The following is a 14,244-nucleotide window of genomic DNA, read 5'->3' as shown; positions in this document are numbered from 1 at the left end:
TAAAGGACCCCGACCGTCGACGGCAATCGTAACAACAAGGCGGAGTGACGACAATGGAGGCGTAGCCGAGATTATGACCAATAAATTGGACTACGGTTCATTTCACTAATTCCCATAATAATCTAATAGATTAACGATTATCTGTTTAGTGCGGCTCGTTTACGTTCCACCTACCTTCCACCGTGGGCCGGTTCGTTCGAAATTCTGAATGAACGACGGGTATTCCCGTCCAGAACCGGATTACCGTGAACGGCGAAAGGAACGCGTCGTGTGAACGAAGTTTCTCTTTTTTTTTTTTCCTTTCCTTTTTCTTTCTTCCGAAGATCCTGTCGCGTTACAGAGTCGAGACACTCCGTCTCGAATATCTTATTTACCTCGTAGTCGCGATTGGTAACATCTTGTTTCGAAAACGAGATTCAATAGCAGAGTTTCGATGATTCCACGGGTAGTAAATCGGTTCTCGATAGGTGTTAATGGTATTCTAAAGAATACGTGGATCGTGGGTGTAAAAATCTACAGGTACGTGGATCAACGGGTGTAAAAATTACTCCTGTCGTTGAGTTAATGTTTTGTCCACCCTTCGTAATAGATTCTTGGTTTATTTTGGTTTTTCAAACGGTAACGGACGAGTGTTTGCAGAATTTGCGCGCGTATTATTGTCACTGTACAGTTGATAGAAGAAATACAATGTGGTATCATATTCACGTTGAAGTGTTTTGTTCAGCAATACTCTTATTGGATACGAGTTGTCCAAATACCGAAGAGTTGTTTGTCGGATACGGAGCTGTATTTAACGAACCGGAGTTAGACTCGATTTTATTTTTCGTGACGGAATTCTTTCGCTGTATTTCTTGGCGCGGTGTTTTGCTCAAAAATTTATGTGTTTCCGAGGACGTAGCACGGAATATTTTTGTTTTCTTGAAAATCGAAGGAAATATACATGGAAAATGTTGCGACGAAGCTAGAGCCAATATCGAACAGACATTTAATATCAGGCTGTAAGCTTTCCACCATTTGCGAGAAGAAATATTAACTTGTGCTTTCTTACTTTCTACGTTATTCCACATTGATGGTACACCATCGAATATTATTGGATCGAAAACCTCCCGTGATAAAATGTCCTTTCACCGACAGTCTCGATTCCAAAACTACCAATGTCCAAAGAGTATCGTTCCATTGATCGAGTAATTATCACACGAAAGAAACGTTATCGGTTTCCATTCCAGATGTCGAATAGAGTCACCGGCGAGAGTGTATTTTAACGAGTCAATAGCGAAAAACCGAATCGTAAGATACGTATCCGGACATATTGTGTAAATTTTATCGGTGTGTTTTGTAAAAACATCGACGCTGCCGCGACGGTGCTATTTCAATTAATCGAACGAGACGATGCCGTTAAAGAGAAAAGTGGGAATACGCGCTGTTCGATGGCTGTTGTCCAATCAAAATAACAGGTGCTTATTTGCGGGGGATGAATCAATGATACGAAAAATGGTGGAGAGCGCCGGTCTCTTTGTCACGGGGAAGAGGCGGCAATTTTAGGGTCCAATTTAATTTAATAACAGCAAGGGAGTGAACGATGGGGAGGGGGGTGAACCGTCGGCGTATCGAGAGGGAGTGGTGGCGGTTTGAAACGAGCAAAGACCGTCGATCGGTATTTAATGCCTTCTGCGATTGACACGTAAGAGTTAACCGTCACCCCATTCGTATTTTGGATAATCCGATGAGCACCGCAGATGCGTTTCACCTCGTAACGAAGGTCGCCCGCGGTACGCCTATGGGTGCGCGATCGCGCGACGCGCGTTGAACACTTAAAGAAATTGCGTTTCCATGTGAAACTTTCCGCCCGATTTGCACCGTTATCGCGATGCGTCACCTGCGTCCGTGGGCGAAAGAGCGACCTCTTTGAAAAGAACCGGTGATTTCTAAAAAAAAAGAAAAGAAAAGGAAGAAAGAAAAAAACAGAAGAGAAAAAGAAGGAAAAAGAAAAAGGAGGGAAACGAACAAAACGAAAGGAGAACGAAGGGTTGGGCGATGGAGAGAGGAGCATCAGCCGCCGCGACGATCGCGAACGAAACGGAGGGAAACAAAACGAACGCAAGCGACGTCGCGCGGTTCGACGGTGCCGATTGCGGGTGCACACCAAAAGAACAAAAAAGTGCTCTCCGCGGCGGAGGGTGGGCCATATTCTTGAAATCAAGCAGCCGCGCGTGTCGCGGTGCGCGAGGGCTCTGTGTGCACGCGGGATGTGCGTGACGTGGGTGGACAGGTTAACGCGCACGAGGGATTTCTGTGTCCCTGTGAAACGCTTAGCGAGATTGCGCCCGACAATACAACAATACAACGTGCATGACACGCCCGACGGGGATTTCGTGGGGTGAAGAGGCGGCAGAGCAGGAGGAGGCAGAGCGGAGACCAGGAGGAGGAACACCGGGGGAACCAGAAGGGGTGGATTTCGTGCAGACACTGAAATCTCGCCAATTCCGGAGGGATGGTTCGCCACACCCCTGTGCGGTGTGCACGCGTGTGCGACCGTGTAACGCCGCGAGGGGGCAGCGTTTCCATCCCGCGAACTTCTCATCTTCCGTGGATCGCGATCGTCACTCTTGTTTCCCTTCTCGGCCGTGATCCACGGTTTCTTACGAAATCGTTCTTCGCGACGGGCCATCGGCTAATCATTCCAAGCAAAAATGGGCTACGTAACGACCCGTGTTCGAATCACCGACGATATTCGATTCTGCGCTCGCTGCGCGGATAGAGAGAATCAGGGGTGTGTCCCGATCATCACCGGTCGATTTACTTTCAGGATTAAACGCAAAGGGTTCGAGCGATCTTGATACTTTTTTTTTATTCGAGAGTACAAACTTGGGAGTTAACAATGGGACAGGATATCTTCGACGTGGCCGTCTTGGATTTTTTTACCCACCACTGATGTTTTTACAAAATTTTTCACGATGTTTTTCCACGAACTCGGATCGATTTCACCAATGACACGTTTCGTGTTATCTTTCGGCTCTGGAATTGTCTCTGGATTGTAAGCACGAAACTTGGCTTTGACGCGATTTCGAAGAACGAGTCCAAAGATGTCAAATCGCACTATCTTAGCGATTAATTGACATCGCATGTTCGAGAAATTACGAGTTGCGGAAATTTTGTTCGCAAAAGTGTCGTTGTTTCGTTCGCTGTACGGTAAGGAGTACCATTTCTATGAAAGCAAGTATCGGCCAAGTCGAGACCTTTCGATCGATGATAAAAATATCCAGTCAACTTGACGCGATATCGGTTCCCATTAACAGTGATAATCGTTATCGTCATTCTCGAAGAAAAATGGCCAATCGTGCCTTTTGACCAAAAATCGCTCCAAACGGTAACTGGCTTCGAATGCATTGGCAATTGTTCAATCTGTCGTGGATTTTCCGAGCCCCATACGCGACAATTTTGTTTATTCACAGTGCTTATTGCCGACACACGATTTCGAGGGAAACGATTACAAAGTTCCCGAATCGTTAACGTCAAAGATCGCGATTTTTAGCGATACACCTGAATAATTTTCACGCGTTCTTTCACCGTGTACTTTTCCATGATTAATTTCCCATCTGTCTAGACGACGTATGTCGAGTTTCGGTTGAATTGGTTCGACGGTTTAAAAACAGCGCGAAATTTAAATCGATCGGTGACGATCGGGACACCCCGTGCGTCCCAAAATTTTCACCCCTATTTTCAACTACGAACAATTTGCGTCTCGAAGTTCGAACTATTGGATTTTTCGGAAAGTTATTTTCCAAAATGGAGAATGTTTATACACTCAAATGTATCAACATTTAATCAAACGTTTGTACACTCTAAAAAAATCGTGTTTCATTTTCACTAAAAAAAAAGACAAAAACGAAAGGACTTTCCGAACAAGCTAATAGTTTCCATTAACGTAATTTTCCAATTTTTCCAATTGGTTCGAACGGTTGTAAATGTTAGGATCGCGACAGCGAAGTTTCAGTTCGGCCATTGAAAATACACAAACTATACGGACAATGAGCCAGCCCCGATTTAGAAGCAAAGTGGCAAGCTGCTGGCACAAAAAAGTGGTCCCGCGTCTACCAAATGGTATTCTAGACCATCCTCACCCTTCGCCGGGATGCGTGCTCGAGTATGTTTCTCTGTGTACCCATCCGTATGTATCTAGCTCATAAAGTAACACACAATGCTGGCATTATAATGCTCGGAAGCTGCGCAAGTGCACGGCCTCTTGAGCTTCTGCCGAAGATTTTCTGTCTTTGTGTCGTCGTTGGGTCCCAAATGGGCAATCCTACGCGAATCGTTGGAAAGATTCTCGACCATCGTTACCAAATTACGCCGCTCGCGTTGTTCGATGATTTTTCGTTCGTCGTTGTTGGTTCGCGCGCGCGCACAATTATTTAATCTCGGAAATAGGAATCGTCGAGAGCAGGTACCGCAAGGTGAAGATTTTCTTTCGTTTGGATCGCTTCGCTCCGCGACGGACATTTTTGACGGAGAAAAACGATGACCCAATTTATTCGCCATTAAAAATCAATATTACGTCGCGCGAAGAACGAATCGCTATACGTCAAAGCGAGATCAAACTTTTTCAATCTCGATTAATTCCGGCGCGGTGGTATTGCCGTGACAGGACGATTGTCCGCTGTTAAAGAGCGCGGAAAACTGCGGTTGAGTGACACGAGCGCTTGAAATTTAAAAAAAAGAGCCCTATGAAAATAAATAGAACGCGATCTCTCCGCGTGACAGGTACCTACCATCGTTTCATACGTACCGCCGCCGCGGCAATCGGTCTTTGTCACAGACTCCTCTACAACAAGAGGAATTTGGAAAATAAATTCTGAAAAATTGTGGAAATTCCCGATACCTCTGAAACTCGATTTAAATCGAATACTCGGTCTTGCGCGTTTACTAATTTTACAACTTGTACACCGTGCACGTATGCGTTAACCATCCGTACGATTTTTGAGCTATTTAATCATTTTCCCGCGCCCGGGAATATTCATTTTTCCGTATTGAAAACGTCCAAATTTTGTTCAAGGATATACATCTGCTCTAAAACGAAAAGAATTTACAAGTTTCGAGAAAGAGATAAGATTCAAACTTTTCGATAGTTTAATTTAAAAGAATTTGAATGTAAATGAACTCTTTCATTGTCTTAGGAACAAATCGAGCAAAAGTATTTAATAATTTACTTCGACGTTTCGGAATGCTTCTCGAGAACGATTCTACAATGTATTATCTATATTACGTATACTATAATTTGTTTAATTTAAAATTTACAGTCACGACTAATGCACAAATAAACTAAGTTCAGTGTTTCGTAATGTTTTAAACGATCTTACGTGATAACGGAATAGAAATATATTCCATTAGTCAACTCTACACGAGTGACTTCAATGTCTGGAAATTACCGGTGAGTAACCGCATACGTATCACATTTCCTTGTAACAAAAGGAAATGTATTTTTGTTCCACTGTTACGTAAAACCATTCTGACCATTTAGATGCGAATGAAAAGAGAATCAACTTTATTTCAGCTTCGACCACTATAAATTGCTAGTTAAAAAACTGTTCTTTACGTCTCACGAGCAAACAACATTTTTCAATCGAAATATATTCTAATAAGGATCCGATACAATTTTTCTATACAAATTTTACATTACTATACTCGCATACAAACCACGCATTTGATCCTTACGATCCACATCGAATCGTCACAAAAGCCTTTCAAAGTGAACCGAAACATCCAAGTAAATCGTTAAATATTTTCACCCAATTCGCAATTCTCGACAATAAATCTCTGACTGAAAATTCCAAGATTGTCCAAGTTACGTAATTGTCTTCCAACCATCGAGATCTCCATCGTGATCCATTCTACCTTGTAAACTTTCCACCTTTACTCAGGGTAGGTTGTTTAACGATACACCCGTCAGATTATTTGAAAATTTAGGAGAAGTCAGCATCGAGTAACGTACGTTTTTAATCGCGAAGTTCGAAACATAGAACCAAGACCGCGAAGACACCCCGGGACTCGATCGTCTAGTATTTTTAGCCCATCGATTAATTTTACATCGAAGTTTCGGACGCACCGTACAGTGCGATGCAACGTTCCCATTGCGGCTTGAAAAGTTCGTGGCAGCACGCCAATGGGGCGTAAGAACGGTCTATAAATGGTTAAGCCGGGCTTAGTAAGTATCCGCCACTGGGGATAAAGGTTATAGGCCGATGATTCGGTGCGGTTCTTGGATACGTGTACACACTCACTCACGCACGCGATACATGTGTATCCGGCTGGAACGGCGCTGGAGCTTCTGAAATCTCCATGTAAGAGGCCCGACCTTGCGCTCCCGTAATGCCCGCGGCAACCGAGGGTGAATCCCTACGGCGGATCCTCGATGACGATGACAAGGGCCGACAGCCTTTCCAAACAGCCAGTTGTGTACGTCCGCTCCCGTTTCATGGCTATTCGTCACAGGCAGAGGTGACGATTCCGATCGCACCTCGTCCGACCACGAATCACCGTAATTAATCGGATAAGATAACACGGTGTCGCGCCAGGTGAACATTCCCAGATACAGATACAATTCTTTCTTCTTTTTTCTTCTCTTCAACATTTCGCGTACGTTCGCAACTATACACACGGAAATTAATTCCGTGTCTTCGTCGTCCCTCGATAAAGGAACGATTCGTTTCCTCTCTTTCCAGTGGAATTTATATTACCTTTCTCGGTAACTTCTTCGATCTTGTTTATCAAAGATAGTTCGATAAAATTGATTATTGAAATTTATTTTTCATTTTTGTAACCGTCCTTATTAATCGTATCGATGGAATCGTCGTTCGAAGTATCTTTGGAGTTTAATAAATTTGTACACTTGTGTAAACCGAGGGCAAGGTATACAGCATTTCGAAAGATCGTTCGATTTTTCTTCCGCGTATTTTTATTCGGTATTTACGATTAGATAACTAATTGAAGAGCTTACAGTGATCGGACCACCCTATATAGATATTACAGTTTGAGTACCTAGCGGGGAAAGGATTAGTTTAGCCCTCGTTTACTAGGTAGACGAACAAGATGGGCAAACGATCGACTTCGAAATGGAAATATTGTAACGAGTAAACTTTTTGGAAATTACATTGCAACAGCGGAGTCATCGATAGGAGGGACTCGATGATTCACGAAGGCTTGTCACTTGACGAGAAACGTTTCCTTTTGGAGAGAAAATTGATTAATTTTTAACGCGATATCGATACGGGTGTTGCAACCCGTCGATCGATACTTACGATCGCGTTATTAACTTCGAAATTGGAATGTTTCGTCCACAAGTATCGTAAGCGAGTACACGTGTACCGTTTTGTACGTACACGAAGAATTTTTTCACGAGTAGGGGGTTGCGAGGGGCATTATTATCGATGATTACAACGGGAAGTATTCGTGGATTAAAATGCATTTAGTGACTGCATTATTTTTTCTGCCAATAACGGGGGATTATTTTTATGATCTTTCGAGGAATTTCTTCAAGGGTGTACAATAATCCACGAAACGATCATTCCGGTTGGCTGGTAATTTTCAAGTGCCACTTCGATAAGAAAAATCGAGGTATCGAAACGATCATTCGTCGGGGATTTCCCATAGACGGTACAATAATTCGCGAAATAATCGTTCCGATCGATTGTAATTTTCAAGCGTCACTACGATGAGAAAAAACTTATTTCACAAAGAGATCCAACGATTGTACCTTTTATCCGTGTATCGAACCAACGATTCAACGAGTACCTCTTTTAAGATGCGCAACTATTCACGATGTAATCCCTCCGGTTGGTAATTATGAACATTTCGGCGTAAGATCCGATTCGTCGAGGAAAACTCTTTTAAAATTCCAAAAAGGCTATCCTGATCTCTGCCAGCGCGCTTCATCGATTTCGGCGAGCAAGTAATACCGGATCGTGTCCACCGACACGATTTCGCTCGTTTCGGCACCGCAACCCTTTACAGGCTCCATTTCCGAAAGTAGCTACACCAAAGCGACCACGACGACAACAACAACAACAAGCAGATTTAGTCCGGCTGCCTTTACGCTGCTTAAAGGACACGCGGCTTATCTCCCTAATACTGGTAATACTTTGGCTTTGCCCAGGTATTAAAAGCAAATACACTTACGTCGAACGACCCCATTTTCATGACGCTCTAACATAGAAGCACTATGGTATTAGAGCATAAAAGCGATCCTCCTGACCCCGTTTATGTTTCTCAAAACTTTTGTGCCTATCGACACAAATAACGTTTGCCGAAACTCCTCTACGCTCGACGATTGTATATTTCCTTGTCGGATCAGCCCACCGTGGTTGTAACTCGAATCGATAATTCGGCTTTAAAGTTCTCGAGATAACTTCGTTTCGGTTTCTAAAACAGTCCGAATATCATCGATGTTCTCGATGGTTCGTACACGTTGTTGATACGTCGTATAACGAAGATCGCTATCGAAGAAAACCAAACGCTAGTTAACCCTCGAGTACCGGTTTTGTGTCTTTCTACTTACCGTTTCTTCGAAATTTGTTCAAATCGTTGTTTATCACAAAACGTAGAAAACATTTCGTGTTGCAGTAATGGGTTTATTATTTCACGTTAAAATTGATTCACGCTAATACATTGCTGAGCCCCGTAACCATTGATGAAAATAAAATGTTTATTCAACGATGATTCACGGAACGAAGTAAAAGGGTTTGTTTTGCTCTGGCATATTGCAAAACAAAAGTAAAGGCAGACGATCATCCGCATTGTACGAGTTTTCGCAGGTGTTAACAAGAAGGAATCATAGAAACACACCATAGAACAATTATCGCGTACTAAAGAAGCGTTGCAAAGGTTGAGAAAACTAAAAGAGAAACCGTTTCGTTTAAGTATCCTATCGAGAACGATGAACAGAAGGAAAATTCACGCGGTAATATCGAGCTCGGAATTTTCGAAAGGGTATTTTCCTGTTCGATTTCTCCAACGTTACGAAAACGAGAAAAAAGAAACAACGAATCCGTTTCGAAACGATTTCGAGGACACTTGGAGCGATCGCAGGAAGAATCCAAAGCTAGCGAAACATCGAGTCGTCGTTCTCGGGTTTTCGTTGAAAGTTTTCGCGACGTGACTGGAACAGGATTACGAAAAAAGCTAAGGTGATTTCCACAGGAGGGGGTGTAGTGTTGTGTTTGCGCGGGAGGGCTTCGATTCGAGTTCCGCGGTTAGGTTTAACGCGGGCATATGTCAATGTTTGCCCTCCGGCAACACGCGTTTTACGCTCATCTGGTTACTTCGCCCTGGTCGGACCCTTCTTTTCGTTCAGATGACCGTGGATCGACGATCGAGTGAGTCCGTACCCTTCTAATTTCGAACCGGCAGGCGTGATAGAGGCTGGCCACGGATAGGGAACAGCGATTTACATACACCACTTCGAATTCAATTGGAAATTCGACGATCGCGGTTAGACGACGTTTCACGCGCGTGAAAACGATGAAACGACGAAGTTTAAACTCCCAGCCGGCGCCGTAAGTCTCCAACTTGACACCGACACCGCCTAACGAGACGAACTTTGACAGAACACGTTACCCTCCTCCAAACTATTTGCACTTGACATTTGCGCTGCCTTAAGTTTCGGCTTTCATCGGGCGTAGCTGGTACATTGTACCGTCTTCGAGTGCTGTACCGAGCGCATCGTAGTGTGGAGAAAATGTGGTTCTGTTCCACGGACAGACGAGAGAGCCATCGCGAGAAACGGTGTGCGATATTCGTCCACGAAAAGAAGGCACAGCGCGTTTAAGTTCACCATTCGTGATTCGTTGCTGTTTTTACGATCGCAGGAATCATCATTGGTCGAAGACGGCGCGACGAAGATAAACGATGACTCGCAGAGAGATCAACCGAGAGAGAATTCTGTGTCATTGGCGTAGCCTTCTGATCAAAATTAGCTGTTAGGAAAGAGAATGATTTTGTTCCTGTTCAGATGCTATTACTCGTTCAATGAGTTCCTCGTAACGAAGAAAAGGAATTATGAATACACTTTAATACGTCTAATAGTCGTTAATATTTTGAAAATTATTTATAGCGGAAGAATTAATTTAAATTTATCAAGAGTAATGCAACACCGTTTATACTCATTTCTATACAGATAAACTCTATGTAATTACAATTTACACGGAAACGAGTCGTGTTAGTAATAAAACAAGTATAATTTTCATGTTTCTTTACATTACAAATTTTCCAAGAAGCTACTGTCGTCTGAATCGCTCGAATCGTAGAAATCCAATTCAGTAATTTCCGTAGCGTTTCCTCGATTCGGTATTGAATTTATTATAAAACAAGTTTCAATAATTGGGATATACGATGCGGAAAATGCGGCTGTTTGGTTTGAGCCGGTGACGAGGAACGATTCCAAGTTGCGTCCCTATGAACATGTGTATAACTATTATACGGCAAGAAATTTCGATAATTTTACGCGTATCGAGTGACGGGACCGATTCGACTCAAAATTTTGAAGGAATTATGTACATTTCGACGAAGTGCAATTATTAGGCTTTGTAACTACAAATTTTGAAAACCTTGTTAACAATTGCACATTGAAGTCGTGTCGTTACATATACCACATTTTTCTTTCGTTACGTGTACTTTCGACAATATTCTATCACAATTATATCGTATACTATATTTATATATATAATTTACGCGTTTCCGATGTAAAGTCGTGTCGTTACATATACCATATTTTTCTTTCGTTACGTGTACTTGCAACAATATTCTATCACAATTATATCGTATACTATATTTATGTATATAATTTACGCGTTTCCGATGGACTATAAGCGATAATGGATTGTTCAGCGAGGGAACGATACGAGTACGTTTGAACCAAGTTCAAGCGTCGTTCGTAGACATCCGTAGATCTCGAGAGAAGGTGTGAATAGAGCGTTCTCGGTAATGAGGAACCCAGTGGCTAAGCAGCCAACCATCCAGCCGCCCATCTATCTAGCCAACCCCGTGTTTCATCCCCCCATATCCATTCTCCATCCGTTCCTATCCCTTGGCGTTCCTTCTTCACACCCAACCCCCGAACCAGCCTCTGGCACTGGTATGTTGCCTCTGCTACTGCGGACCCTCTTCCACGCCTCGGGTTTGTTCGCATCGCAGCCTCCATTTTAACCTCTGTTGGCTGAACGATGGTCTTCGTCCGCGAGTGGATAGTGGTGGCGTCGAAAACGCGGTGCTGTCGAGGAAATTGTGGATACCAAAGCGAGCGAAGTGAACATTCGTATTTTCGTCGGTTCGAGTAACAAATGGCGCGAAACACCGAATATCAATGAAAATGTATCAAATATTCTCCGAGAAAGATTCAATTCGCGTTCCGTCGATACCCCGTTTATCTTTCTCCAGTGATTTCCACGACACTGATCGACACGTTTCGATCAAGTTTGTGATGAAGTAAGAAGTGGCGCGAAACACCGAACATAAAGAGAAGAGTATAAAATATTTTTCAAGAAAGATTCGGTTCGCGTTCCGTCGATACCTCTTTTAACTTTATTCAGTAATTTTCATAACACTGATCGATACGTCTCGATCGAGTTCGTATTTTCATCGGCTCGAGTAAGAAATGGCGCGAAACACCGAATATGAATGAAAAAGTATAAAATATTCTCCGAGAAAGATTCAATTTGCGTTCCATCGATACCCCTTTTATCTTTCTCCAGTAATTTTCATAACACTGATCGATACGTCTCGATCGAGTTCGTATTTTCGTCGGCTCGAGTAAGAAATGGCGCGAAACACCGAACGTAAAGAGAAGAGTATAAAATATTTTCCAAGAAAGATTCGGTTCGCGTTCCGTCGATACCCCGTTTATCTTTCTCCAGTAATTTCCATGACACTGGTTAATGCATCCCGGCCAAGTTCCTCGCCGCGAGCGGAATGGAATAAATCGCGGCGGTACCGGCGGAAAGATAAAGAAGAGAAGTCAGGGAGGAACGATCGGAGCAAGGAACAGAGAAGCGAGGCAGATCCTCTCGGGACGAACAGGGGCGGAGGAAGCGGAGGCGGAGGAATCCTTTAGTTAGGTCGGAGAAGCGTAGACACGGCTGAAAGTTGAAAGGATTTCCCGGATTAAGACGCGATAACGAGCTTCGCTCGCTCTCGAAAAGCCGCCCTTAAGAGGATCACGAACGACGCCGATTCCGTGATTGGCTGATTATCCGGCAAAGTAATACGGCGGTTTATTGTTTTCCCGATCTGACACTTCAACCCCACGGAGAAGAGATTCTCCACTCGGTAACACCCTTCGCGAACATAAGAGAGACGAAAGATGGCTACGGAGGGACGGACAAAAGTAACTCCGGCGCATAGAAAACGATAGCAATTAGATAAATTGTCGTGCAAGAGAGACAATCGAATCCTTTTGAAGCGTTTGTTGCACGACGACTACGACTACGACGACGACGATGTCGCGTTAACGCGAGTACCCGTGGAGAGGTTCTTTTTTTATCCTGTCGCGCGGAGGGATCGTTCGCCGATAAATATTGGCCAATTGGTTACGGTTAGAATCGTTCGTCCGAAAATATTCACGAGATTGTTCGTTAGCGATGGAAGACGCGATCCCGAACGAATACGTGGGCCACGTTCGCGCGGCATGGGGAACGCCGGGCCAAGTGACGGTGGAAAAGGACACCCGATCGAAAGAGAATGGACTTCAACCCCCCGAACCGAGACCCTCGTATACACGTCACGTCACCTATTATCGCGATAACAGCTAATCAGCCGGGATCCCTTGTTCCACTCTGTTATGACACTTAACGAGAATAAGCCGAGAAAGGATGCCGCGTTCGACGAGAAAGACGATCCCATCGAAAGGTTCGACATTTCCTAAAAATTCCACTTTATTTCATCTTTAACGCTGTTCGTTATTCACCGACGAACATTAATCATTTTTGTAACGACGACCATGGAAAATTAAATGCTTCGAGATCGTTCGAGGTCAAATTTATCTCAGCTGTCTCCATCTTGGAAATTTAAAGTCGAGTCGGAACGACGATGGATCAATTTTCTTTATCCGTGACAGTGAGTCGTGCCTCGCTGAGAATGGATCACGGAAGACTCGTTTATTATACTTTAGGTTATACTTTACGTTAATAGTTACAACTAGTTCGATGATTCACCAACGCGTATAATTTACTTCTTTTACATTTGTAACTGTTAAGGACGATTTTCTACGGAACGTTCTTGTCGGAATCCATTTTTCCTTGGATAACTGAAGCAAAATTATCGAGACGAATGCGACAACGAAAGTTATCTTTATTATTTACAATAAAATATATTTTACGATCGGTGATACCTTCCCGATGAAAACGAGTCCAAACACGAGCTCGTTTTATCCACTTTTATTTTGATATTACTCGAATTATCCAATGTTGAATAACTTCTCCGCTATGATTATAAACAGTCCAAACTCGTGTCGTGTTCGGACTCATTCTCATCGGGTAAACCTCGCCCATCAGTTGGCAACACTCTCGAAAGTACAACGGAAAACATAAAATAAAAATTTTCCTTAACTCGCGATGCACCGATCCGATACTTGAAGATAATCCCTGAAGAAAAACTACGTATCTTCCTCGTACGAGCTGCCACGATACGCGATCGTTGCTCGTGATCCCTAAACCTCTTCTTCACCGTCGTTTCGGTTCTTCGCTTTTCGTTAATTTTCGAAAGGATCGATCGTTATCAAGTTACGTTCGATGGTCGATGTACACGTCGAGAGTAGAGCAGAGATTTCCGCGACGAAGGATCGAAACTCTGTCCAAAGGAGTTCAGAAGTCGTTTGGTCAGTCGGTCGACGACGAGCCCTGGAAGCGCATGTAAATTGAAAAGGAGGCCGTGAGGTAGGAGGGTGGAAAGGAGGGTACACCCGATGGGGTGAGACAGATTGTTATACCTAAACAAATCGGAGGGGGATTGTTTGCAGTGGCATCGTTTTACGCATGAGGCCGCGACCGTTCTTTATTCCTTTCTCGATTCTCGAGAGTCGATGCCACTTGAACGAGCTGGAGTGCAGGCGAACGCGCGAGAGGGAGCAGGACAAGACGCCTAGAAATAAAGCACGGGGAGACGGGAGAGAGTAAGAGAAAAGGGAGTCGCGAGTCGGTATTCTCGGTAGGTCGTCGGTCACCCCCGCAGGTTAGCTTTGATCTATGCCGGCCTCCAGAA

The sequence above is a fragment of the Ptiloglossa arizonensis genome, chromosome 5, assembly GCF_051014685.1.
Source record: "Ptiloglossa arizonensis isolate GNS036 chromosome 5, iyPtiAriz1_principal, whole genome shotgun sequence".
NCBI lineage: Eukaryota > Metazoa > Arthropoda > Insecta > Hymenoptera > Colletidae > Ptiloglossa > Ptiloglossa arizonensis.
The sequence above is the reverse complement of the archived record's forward strand: the minus strand, read 5'-3'. Positions refer to the sequence as shown.